Source organism: Felis catus, chromosome A3 (assembly GCF_018350175.1).
Source record: "Felis catus isolate Fca126 chromosome A3, F.catus_Fca126_mat1.0, whole genome shotgun sequence".
NCBI lineage: Eukaryota > Metazoa > Chordata > Mammalia > Carnivora > Felidae > Felis > Felis catus.
This window is the reverse complement of record NC_058370.1, coordinates 66,042,535-66,054,904: the sequence shown is the minus strand read 5'-3', so window position 1 is coordinate 66,054,904 and position 12,370 is coordinate 66,042,535. Positions and strand designations below refer to the sequence as shown.

At 37.9% G+C, this 12,370-nt stretch overlaps 1 pseudogene; it reads left to right on the top strand.

The window, feature by feature from the left end:
* Window positions 1-1,775: 1,775 nt before the first annotated feature.
* On the top strand, window positions 1,776-4,644 carry LOC123384683 (annotated as a pseudogene).
* The last annotated feature ends 7,726 nt before the right edge of the window (window positions 4,645-12,370 follow it).

Here is a 12,370-nt window from a genome sequence, read left to right as displayed (position 1 = left end):
AAAAGGCCAATCAGATCATGTCACACCTTTTCCTAAACCCATCGATGCCTTCCTACTGCATTTAAAATAAATGCAAACCTTCTTCTGGGTGGTACCTCAGTGGCTCTCAACACTGCCTACACTTTAGAATCACCTGGAGTGGTTTTTAAAAGTCCTGATTCTTGGCTTTCCATAGACTAATTGAATAGGAACCTCAAAGTGAGCACATGGGCAGCTGGGCATGAATATTTTCTACAAGCTGTAGAGCTGTTTCTCTATTGCAGTCAGAATTGAGAGCTACTGCCCCACATGGTCTGGTCGCTGGCTACCTGCCTCCCTGAAGTCTCCCTTATCACTATTTCCTTCATTCCAACACTCCTGCCACATTGGCTTTCTTTCTGCTGTGCAAGCTCAGACAAGTTCATCCTGACCGCAGGGCATTTGCACTGACTCGTTGGCTTGGAATGCCTCACGCTCATGTCTTCACTTGACTGGCTCCTTTTTGCTTTTGCAGATCTGTGCTCGGATTTCACCTTCTGACCCTCTGCCTGTTTTATCTGAAGTTGTTTCTACCTTTTCCTCTTCAGTTGCTTTCTGTCAGGTTACTCTGTTTCCCCTTTTTCACAGCACTTGTTACCAGCTGAAGTAAACTTAAAAGGAAATCTGTCCGTGCCCTGTGTCTCCCATGGAAATGTCAATTTCATGAGAAAAGGGGCCTTTCATGATTTATCCTCAGAATCTATAACTGTGCCTGACATTTAGTGTATGGCTGAACCCTTGCATCTCAAATTCCACATCGTGTAGACATGGGCTATCTACATGGCTATTGAGCACTTGATATACGGCTAGTTCGAATAGAGATTAAAAGTAAAATACACACTAAATGTTAAAGTCTTAGTGTGAAAGAATGTAAAGTACCTTATTAATAGTTGATCATTTCAATATGTAATAAGTTTTTAATGTTTCTGATAAACTGAGTTAACTAAAACATTGAAATTAATCTCACCCGTTTCTTTTTACTTTTTGTAATGTGGTTATTAGAGAACATTACATTATACTCAGTTCAGATTAGGTTTCTATTGGCCCACTAAGGAGTTGAAGGGGCACTTTGTCCAGGGTTCATGTCCACTGGCCCCCACAATTTCATAGCCCTGCACTTGGAGTTCTGGTTCCAAGAAGCCTCGTGGGTTTCTGGTTTCTGCGTACAACATCCATGGAGCTGCCAGGCTAAGGACATTTATCACCTTGGCTTGAGCCCCCTCCCTTGCCTCTGGTGTTTCCTCCCTTTCTCACTGTTAGTCCCTCATTATACTCTTTTGAATTTTTCCTGTAATCTTTTCTATCAAAATCAATGCTATGCTACTTGGCAATCGTGTTTTCTGTTTTTCATTATATCTTTATTCATCTTTATAAAGTTCATTTATTTTGAGAGAGTGCGCATGAGCAGGGGAGGGACAGAGAGAGAGGGAGAGAGCATCCCAAGCAGGCTCCACGATGTCAGCTCAGAGCCTGACACGGGGTTCGAACTTATGAACTATGAAATCATGACCTGGGGCCGAAATCAAGAGTTGGACGCTTAACCGACTTAGCCACCCAGGCGCCCCTTCTGTCTTTAAAAGGGCCACAAAAAACTATTCAAAAAAGAACCAGAGTTGTGAGCTGGATGGGACTGTAGGGAAAATTTTATAAATTATGAGACTTGACTTCAACGAGGCTTCACTTAAGGTCACCAGGGAGATCATCAGGGAGTCCAGACTCAAGTGCAGAGGTCAGTAAGGTGTGTAAATTAAGAAGTGATGTATGAGCTGCAGCCCCTGTGCTCTGGAGACCTTCAGTACAGGTGGACAGGCAGGTGTGAACAGATGAGGACATAATAATACACTTGCTCCAGGACATGAGAAGGAGGGGGCTTGCTGGGGATCCAAGGGTTGGGGCTGGTGCACAAGGGGGATTCCTAACAGGAGGGAGCTCAGGAGATGGAAGACATCTACTTAAAGAGACCGGTTTGGCTCCTTCCCAAGCCCCGTTGTGACCCAGGCCACAGGATTGTGGTTTGCCTAGACTTAGACAATTTTCTGAGGGAGTCCATCATCTTTGTGTCCAGGGGTTTCTGAGGATATGAACCAAGGCTTTAAAATCCTTACTTTGTCAGTCTGATGGGACTTCTAAGTCTATGAAAAACCATGAAATAAACCCATTCACTCGTTCATTCATTCTCCAAGGACACTTGGAGAACCTGCTATGTGTTGGACACTGTGCACACAGAGTTGACTGAGACATGGTCATGTGGTACCACAAGGGAGGTCATCTGAGGACAAGGTGAGGGATGGAAAGAACCCGGGTCCTCAGTGGTTGTCTGAATGAGCCAGTCCTGCACTTTGCTCTGTGTCTGGATCTTCTTATTTTAAGGCATTGTCAGTCAAGCTTCCTTGTTGCTTAAGCTGAAGCTGTCCTGATGGGGCCAGTGTTTCTCTGGTGACATTTTTACCCCTGGCTGTGTCCCTAGGAGCCTTCTTCATCTCTCTTGTAGATCCCCATTGCTCTGAGGGAGATAAGCTATAAAAGGTACAAAATTAAGTGAGAAAGATGAAAAGACATGGTTTTCTGTGGGACATTCACTTTTCATTGATTTCTTTCCTACCTTCCAGCTCACCAGCATCCCCATTCCTCGTGTCCTTTTAATCCAGCTTAGACACTCCCACCTGTCATTGCGGAACCCTGAAACCCCACCTGGATCAGTTTTACTGGCCACTGTCTTTGTACACTCATGCTTTCCAATCTCAAGTAGACTCTTGGGACTGGTCAGCAGTTGTACTACATTTCTCTTGTCAACTCATTCTCTCACATCCCACAAGGGCTACTTTTAAAACCCTTTATTTTTGCAAAATTCCATTTCACTCTTCAGCATCTCTGATATTGCTAGGAAAATTCAGTTCCCACACCAAATCTACAAACCAATGAGTATTTTTACCCCCCCCTTCCCCTTTCTATTCTTATAAACAAGGTGCTCCCTTTTCTTTCTAAAGCCATCCATTCCTCTTTGCTTGGCTTTTACCCCTTGCACCAATTATCAATCATTTCTCACTTTTGTAAGCATTTTTAATTTTCTCCTATCTTAAGGAAAAAAAAAAAAACCAAGCCCTCCTTCCTTGATCCCATGACCTATTATAGCTATCACCCTATTTTTTACCCTCTCCCCGCCCCCATACAACCAAACCTCTTGCAAGAGTTGTCTGCCCTTGTTGCAAGACTGTTGGGATTTTGAGCCAACTGCTTCGGTTGGGCTCCCCTCTTTCTTGGCCTGAGGCACTGACTAGGCCCAAGGGCAGGACACGATGGCTGTAGGACAGCCTCGCTCACACTCTCCTCCCTCCTGCCTTCACTGCTGCTCTTCATGGAGATGCAGATGTACAGCCCTCAGCTGGCCTCCACGGAGTGACTCACTATCCAGGGCACCCTGCTGGGCTCTGGCCTTTTCATCTTCTCTCTTACTGCCTTCAGTAATCTGGAAAATCTTGTCTTTGGCAAAGATTCCAAGCAAAGATCTTCCCTGAGATTCTTCTCTGCCTCCTGTTGGCTCTCTCTGCATCTAGCCTCATCCACCGAGTCTGCGTCACCACCTGCTTCATCTTCTCCAGGGTTGGCCTGTGCTACGTCAACAAGATCTCTTCCACTGTGTATCAGGCAACAGCTCCAGGGCTCACACTGGCCAAGGTCACTAGGAAGGGCAAAAAGAGAAACTGTACTTGAATGTCCAATAAAGTTGATTCTTTGTTTAAAAAAAAAATATTGTTGGGATTTTGACTGGGATTGCATTGAATCTATAGATCAATATGGGGAGAAATAATCTTTTCAATATTGTCATCAAACCACAAATGTTTTCATCTTTCCTTTGTTTTCATCTTTAATTTTTCTATTTTATACTTTACTGTGTGGAAGTCTTACTGTGTGGAACTTGTGTTGCATCCCAGAAATTTCATATTTCTTTTTGCTACCGGATATGGTATTTAAAATTTTTTATTTTCTGTTTCTTGCTTATATATAGAAATATAGATGAAACTTGTTTGTTGACTCTGTGGCAGCATTCTTGCCCAATTTACTTATAAATTGCAATGATATGTCTGTAGATGCCTTTGGGTTTTTTCATGCACACAATTATATCATCTGCAAATAATATTTCTTGTTTTCCAGTCGTTACTGACTTACGTACTTGCTTAGTACCTCCAGTGCAATGGTGACTCGGAATAGTGATAGTGTGAAAACTTGACTCATGTTTTGCTTTTTAAAATGGAAGTATAATTGACACACAGTATTATATTAGTTTCAGGTGTATGACATAGTGATTCAACATTTATATACATTATGAAATGATCACCATAATATGTCTAGTTACCATCTATCATCATACATACTTAGTACAATATTATTGACTATATTTTCTTTACATGCCCATGACTTATAACTGGACGTTTGTACCTCTTAACCCCCTTCACCTATTTTGCCCATCCCTCTACCACTTTCCCCTCTTGCAGCCACTGGTGTGTTATCTATGTGACTCTGTTTCTGTTTTATTCATTTGTTTTGTTTTTTTTATATCCCCCATATAAGTGAAATCATAATGGTGTTTGTCTTTCTCTGACTTATCTCACTTAGCATAATACCCTTCATGCCCATCCATGTTGTTGCAAATGGTAAAATTTTATTATTTTATGGCTGAGTAATGTGTATGTATGTATGCATATGTGTATATGTATGTGTGTGTGTATATATATATATATATATATATATATATATATTAGCAAATCTTTGTGTGTGTGTGTGTGTGTGTGTGTGTATAGCAAATCTTTATCCATCCGTCAGTGGACACTTAAGTTACTTCCATATCTTGGTTATTGTAAATAATGCTGTAATGAATATAGGGGTGTATATATATCTTTTCCAATTGGTGTTTTCACTTTGTTTTTTATTTTTATTTTTTTTAATGTTTACTTTGAGCGAGAGAGAGAGAGAGAGAGAGAGAGAGCGCGTGAGCAAGTGGGGAAGGGTCAGAGAGAGAAGGAGAAAGAAGACAGAATCCCAAGCATGTTCTATGCAATCAGCACAGAGCCTGAAGTGGGGCTCCATCTCACGAACCATGAGATCATGATCTGAGCCAAAATCAAGAGTCTGATGATGGACTGAGCCACCCTGTGGCCTCTTCACTTGGCATAAATACCCAGAAGTGGAATTGTTATGTGGTGGTGTCATATGAGAGTTCCTTTTTTAACTTTTTGAGGAACAGCCATACTGTTTTCACAGTGGCTGTGCCAATTTACATTCCTACTGGCAGAGCACAAAGCTTCCTTTTACTCCTCATTCTCACCAACACTGGATATCTCTTGTCTTTTTGATGATAGCTATACCGACCGTGTACCGTGATATATCATTGTGGTTTTCTTTTGCATTTCTCTGATGATGAGTGATGTTGAGCATCTTTTCGTTATCTGTATGTCTCCTTTGGAAAATGTCCATTCAGGCTCTCTGCCCAGTGTTTAAATTGTTTGTGGTTCTTTTGGTGTTGAGTTGTAGAAGTTCTTTATATAGTTTGCATATTAATTCCTTATTGAATGTATCATTTGCAAATATCTTCTTCCATTCAGTAGGCTGCATTTTCATTTTGTCGATGGTTTCCTTCATTGTACAAAAAGTTTTTTAGTTTGATCTAGTTCTATTTATTTATTTTTGCTTTTGCTCTTGCACGAGGAGATAGATCCAAAAAATTATTGCTAAGACTGACACCCAAGAGTTTACTGCCTATGTTTTCTTTGAGGAGTTTTATGGTTTCAGATCTTACATTCAGGACTTTGTTCCATTTTGAGTTTATTTTTATATATGGTGTAAGAAAGTTGTCCTGTTTCATTCTTTTGCATGTATCTGTCCAGTTTTTCCAACACCATTTATTGAAGAGATGGTCTTTTCCCCATTGTATATGCTTGCCTCCTTTGTCATAGATAATTGACCATAGAAGTGTGGGTTTATTTCTGGGCTTTCTACTCTGTCCCATTGATCTATGTTTCTATTTTTGTGCCAGTATCATCCTATTTTGATTACTGTAGTTTGAGTGTAGTTTAAAATCAGGGTCCCTTGATACCTCCAGCTGTGTTCTTCTTTCTCAAGATTACTTTGGCTATTCAGAGTCTTTTGTGGTTCCATACAAATTTTAGGATTATTTGTTATAGTTCTTTGGAGAATGCTATTGGTATTTTGATAGGGCTTTCATTGAATCTGTAGGTTGCTTTGGGTATATGGACATTTTAACAATATGAATTCTTCTACTCCATGAGCATGGAATATCTTCTCATTTATTTGTGTCATCTTCACTTTCTTTCATCAATGTCTTCTAGTTTTTAGAGTAGTGGTGTTTAACCTCCTAGATTAAATTTATTCCTAGGTATTGTATTCTTTTTGATGTAATTGAAAATGGGATTATTTTTTAATTTTAATTATTTTAATTTTAATTGTTTTTTAAATTTCTCTGTTTTTGTATAAAGATAATAGTAATTGTTGTATATAGAAACACAACAGATTTCTTTCTTTTTTTTACTGAAGTGTAGTTGATATACAAGATTATATTGGTTTCGGATGTACAACATAGTGGGTCAGCAAGTCTACACATTATGCTATGCTCACCACAAGTGCAGCTGCCATCTGTCCCCACACAATGGTATTACAATACCATTAACTATATTCCCTATGCTGTATGTTATTCCATAACTGGAAGCCTGTATCTCCCATACCTATGTACTCATTTTGCCCATACCTGCACCCCCCACCCCCTCTTTCTGGCAACTATCATTTGTTCTAGGTCTTTTTCTGCTTTTGTTTGTTTTGCCTTTTAGATTCTACATATAAGTGAGATCATATGATACTTACCTTACTCTGACTTATGTCACTTAGCATAACACCCTTGACGTTCATCCATGTTGTTGCAATGGCAAGATCTCATCCTTTTTTTTAATGGTTGAATAATACTCCATTATAGAATATCTGTATATATGTACACACACACACACACACACACACACACACACACCCTAAATCTTCATCCATTCATCTATCGAAGGATACTTGGACTGCTTCCATATGTTGATTATTATAAATAATGTTGCAATAAACATGGGGGTGTATATATTTTTTTAATTAGTTTTGGTTTTCTTTGGATAAATCCCTAGTAGTGGCATTACTGAATCATATGCTATTTCTGTTTTGTATTTTTGAGGAAACTCCATACTGTTTCCCACATCAATTTACACTCCCACCAACAGTGCATGCACAAGGGTTCCTTTTTCTCTACATCCTTACCAACAACTTGTTCTTTCTTGTCTTTTTGATCCTAGCTATTCTAACAGGTGTAAAGTGATATCTCTTTATGGTTTTGACTTGCATTTCCCTGATGAGTGACATTGAGCATCTTTTCATGTATCTGTTGGCTATCTGTATGTCTTCTTTGGAAAAATGTCTGTTAAATTCCTCTGCCTATTTTTTAATTAGATTATTATTATTATTTGTGTGTGTGTGTGTGTGTGTGTGTGTGTGTGTGTGTGTGTGTTGAGTTGTATAAATTCTTCATGTATTTTGGATATCAACCTTTTATTGGATATATCATTTGCAATATCTTCTCTCATTCAGTAGGTTCCCTTTTTCATTTTGTTGACATTCTCCTTTGCTGTGCAAAAGCTTTTATTTTGGTGTAGTCTCAGTATTTATTTTTGCTTTTGTTTGCCTCACCTGAGAAGATGTAGCCATAAATAAGTTGCGAAGGCTGATATTAAAGTGATTACTACCTACGTTTTCTTCTAGGAATCTTATGGTTTCAGGTATTACGTTTAGGTCTTTTATCCATTCCAAGTTGACTTTTGTGTATGGTATAAGAAAGTATCCCACTTTCATTCTTTTGCTTGTAGCTTACCAGTTTTTCCAAAGCCATTTGTTGAAGAACTGTCTTTTGCCCGTTATATATTCTTGCCTCCTTTGTCCTAGATTAATTGACCATATAAGCTTGGATTTATTTCCAGGCTTTTTATCCTGTTCTAATGATTTAGGTATCTATTTTTGTGTTAGTAACATACTGTTTTGATATTATAGTTTGTAGTATATCCTGAAATTTACAATTGTGATACCTTGAGCTTGTTCTTTCTCAAGATAGCTTTGGTCATTCAGGGTCTTTTTGTGGTTCCATACAAATTTTAGTATTGTTTGTTCTCATTCTGTGTTTTGTATTTTTATAGGCATGACTTTGCTTTGGGTACTATGGACATTTTAGCAACAGTAATTCTTCTAATCAATGAACATAGAATATCTTTTCATTCGTTTGTGTTGTCTTCAATTTCTTTCATCAATGTTTAGAGTTATAGTTTTCAGAGTATAGGTCTCTCACCTGCTTGGTTAAGTTTACTCATAGACATTTTATTCTTTTTGGTTCATTTGTAAATTGAATTGTTTCTTATTTTCTCTTCTGATAGTTTGTTATTAGTATATAGAAACACAACAGATTTCTGTATATTCACTGTGTATCTGGCAACTTGACTGAATTCATTTATTACTTCTAATAGTGTTTTTTGGTGGAGTCTTTAGGATTTTCTATGTATAGTACTATTATGTTATCTATCAATAGTGACAGTTTAATTTCTTCATTGCCAATTTGGATGCTTTTTATTTCTTTTTGTTCTCTGATTACTGTGGCTAGGACTTCCACGACGGTGTTGAATAAAAGTGGTGAGAGTAGACATCCTTGTCTTGTTCCTGATCTTAAAGGAAAAGCTCTCAGTTTTTCGCCATTGAGTATGGTGTTAGCTGTGGGTTTGTCATATAAAGCATTTATTATGTTTCTTTTATTTTCAACCATTTTGTTGAGAGTTTTTATCATGAGTGGATGTTGAATTTTGTCATGTGCTTTTTCTGCATCTATTGAGATGATCATAAGATTTTTATCCTTTATTTTTTAATGTGGTTTGATTTTTGGATATTGAAACATCTTTGCATCCCTGGAATAAATCCCACTTGATCATGGTGATTGATTTTTTAATGTACTGTTGAATTTGGGTTGGTGATAGTTGGTTGAGGGTTTTTGCATCTATGTTCATCAGGGATATTGACCTGTATTTCTCTTCTTTTCTTTTTTCTTCTTTTCTCTTCTCTTCTTTCCTTTCCTTTTCTTTCTTTCTCTTCTTTCTTCCTTTCTTTTCTTTTCTTTTCTTTTCTTTTCTTTTCTTTTCTTTTCTTTTCTTTTCTTTTCTTTTCTTTCTTTTCTTTTCTTTTCTTTCTTTCTTTCTTTCTTTCTTTCTTTCTTTCTTTCTTTCTTTCTTTCTTTCTTTCTTTCTTTCTTTCTTTCTTTCTTTCTTGTAGTATCTTTGTCTGGTTTTGGTATCCAGGGTAATGCTGGCCTCATAGAATGAGCTTGTAAGCATTCCTTTCTTTTCAGCATTTCGGTATAGTTTGAGAAGGATAGGTGTTAATGCCTCTATAAATCTTTGATAGAATTCACCTGCAAAGCCATCTGGTCCTAGACTTTTGTTTGTTGGGAATTTTTTGATTACTGATTCAATTTTGTTAAAATAATTGGTCTGTTCAGATTTTCTATGTCTTCCTCATTAATTTTTGGAAGATTGGATGTTTCTAGGAATTTATTAATTTCTTCTTCGAGGTTGTCCAATTTGTTGACATATAATTGTTCATAGTAGTCTCTTACAATCCTTTGTATTTCTGGGGTGTCAGTTGTTACTTCTACTCTTTCATTTCTGATTTTATTTATTTGGGTCCTCTTTTTTTCTTTAAGTCTGGATATAGGTCTATAAATTCTGTTTATCTTTTCAAAGAACCAGCTTTTGGTTTTATTGATCTTTTGTTTTTTTAGTCTTTGTCATTTACTTCTGCTCTGAACCTTACTATTTCCTTCCTTCTAATCTTGGGCTTTGTTCTTTACTAGTCCCTTAAGTGTAAGGTTAGATTGTTTATTTGAACTTTTTCTTGTTTCTTGAGGTAGGTCTGTATTGGTAAAAATTTCCCTCTTAGAATTGTTTCTGCTGTGTTCCAAAGATTTTGGACTGTTGTGCTTTTATTTTCATTTTCATTTCATTTATTTCATTTTTTGATTTCCATTGACCCATTGGTTGTTTACTAGCATGTTGTTTAGCCTCCATGTGTTTCCAGTTTTTTCTTGTGATTGATTTCTAGTTTCATATCATTGTGGTTGGAAAAGATACATGATATGATTTTAGTCTTCTTAAATTTATTGAGACTTGTTTTGTGGCCTAACTTGTGATCTACCCTGGAGAATGTTCTATGTGCAGTTGGAAAGAATGTGCATTCTGTTCATGGATGGAATGTTCTATATTTACTTTTTGAGTCCATTTTGTCTAATGTGTCATTTAAAAACACTGTGTATTGATTTTATGACTGGATGATCCATCTATTGATGTAAGTAAAGTGTTAAAGTTTCATTATTATTGTATTACTGTCAATTTCTCCTTTGATGTCTCTTAATATTTGCTTTGCATATTTAGGTGTTTCAATGTTGGGTGCATAGATATTTACAGTTGTTAATTCCTCCAATTGGATTGGTCCCTTTATCATTGTGTAGTGCCTTTCTTTGGTTCTTATTTCAGTCTTTGTTTTAAAGTCTCTTTTGTTGATATAAGTATTGCTAAGCCAGTTTTTTTCCCCCCACTTCCATTTGCATGGGATATCTTTCTCCATCCTTTCATTTTACACTCTGCTTGTGCCTTTAAGTCAGAAGTGAATCTCTTGCAGGCAGCATACAGATGAGTCTTGTTTTTTTTTTCATCCATTCTGCCATCCTATGTCTTGTGACTAGAACATTCAGATCATTTACATTTAAAGTAATTATCAATAGGTATGTACTTATTGCCATTTTGTCATTTGTTTTCTGGTTGTTTTTGTAGTTCTATTTCTTCTCTTGCTCTTTTTCCCTTGTGATTTGGTGGTATGCTTGGCTCTCCTTTTGTGTGTGCGTGTGTATGTGTGTATCTGTTATAGGTTTTGTGTTTGTGGTTACCATGAGATTCATATATAATATCCTAAGTACATAGCGGTTTATATTAAGTTGATGGTCATTCTAAAAGAACCTTTTTATTCTCTGCCTCCACATTAAAAATTTTTAAATATTTATTTATTTTGGGGAGAGAGAGAGAGAGAGAGAGAGAGAGAGAGAGAGAGAGAGAGAGAATGAATGTGAGCAGGAGAGGGGCAGAGAGAGAGGGAGACACAGAATCCGAAGCAGGCTCCAGGCTCTGAGCTGTCAGCATAGAGCCTGACGCAGGGTCTTATAAGACCAATGTAGTGGTGATGAACTCCTTTAACTTTTGTTTGCTTGGAAACTCTTTACCTCTCCTTTATTCTGTCAGGTTTTTTTTTTGTTTGTTTGTTTTTTTGTTTTTGTTTTTTTGTTTTTTTGTTGTTTGTTTTGGAGGAAGAGCGAGAGTGTGTGAGCAGGCAAGGGCAGAGAGAAAATGTGGAGCCTGACTCAGGGCTCCATCTCAGGACTGGGATCATGACCTGAGCCAAAATCAAGTCAGATGCTTAACTGACTGAGCTACCCAGGCACCCCCTCCTTCATTCTGAATGATAATCTTGCTGCATAGAGTATTCTAGGTTGTGGAGTTTTTTCCTTTCTGCACTTGGAATGTATCATGCCACTTCTGTATGGCCTGAAAAATTTCTGCTGAAAAAATTAGCTGATAATCTTATGGGGTTTCCCTTCTACCTAACTATTTGCTTATCTCTTGCTGCGTTTAAAAATCTCTCTTTAGGGGCACCTGGGTGGCTCAGTCGGTTAATTCCTGAGCCTGACTTCGGCTCAGGTCATGATCTCGCGCGGTCCGTGAGTTCGAGCCCCGCGTCAGGCTCTGTGCGGACAGCTCAGAGCCTGGAGCCTGCTTCAGATTCTGTGTCTCCCTCTCTCTGACCCTCCCCCGTTCATGCTCTGTCTCTCTCTGTCTCAAAAATAAATAAACGTTAAAAAATTTTTTAAAAAATATCTCTTTAGCTTTCTTGAGAAAAAAAAAATTTTAATGTTACTTATTTTTGAGAGAGAAAGAGACAGACTGCAAGTGGGGGAGAGACAGAGAGAGAGGAAGACACAAAATCTGAAGCAGGCTCCAGGTTCTGAGCTGTCAGCACAGAGCCCGACACGGGGCTCAAACCCATGAACTATGAGATCATGACCTGAGCCAAAGTGGGATGCTTCACCTACTGAACTACCGAGGTGCCCCTCTCTTTATCCTTAGTCTTTGGCATTTTAATTATCGTATGTTGTGGTGTGGAAGTCTTTGGGTTCATCTTGTTTGGAACTCTCTGTGCTTCCTGAACCTGGATATCTGTTTCCTTCCCCAGG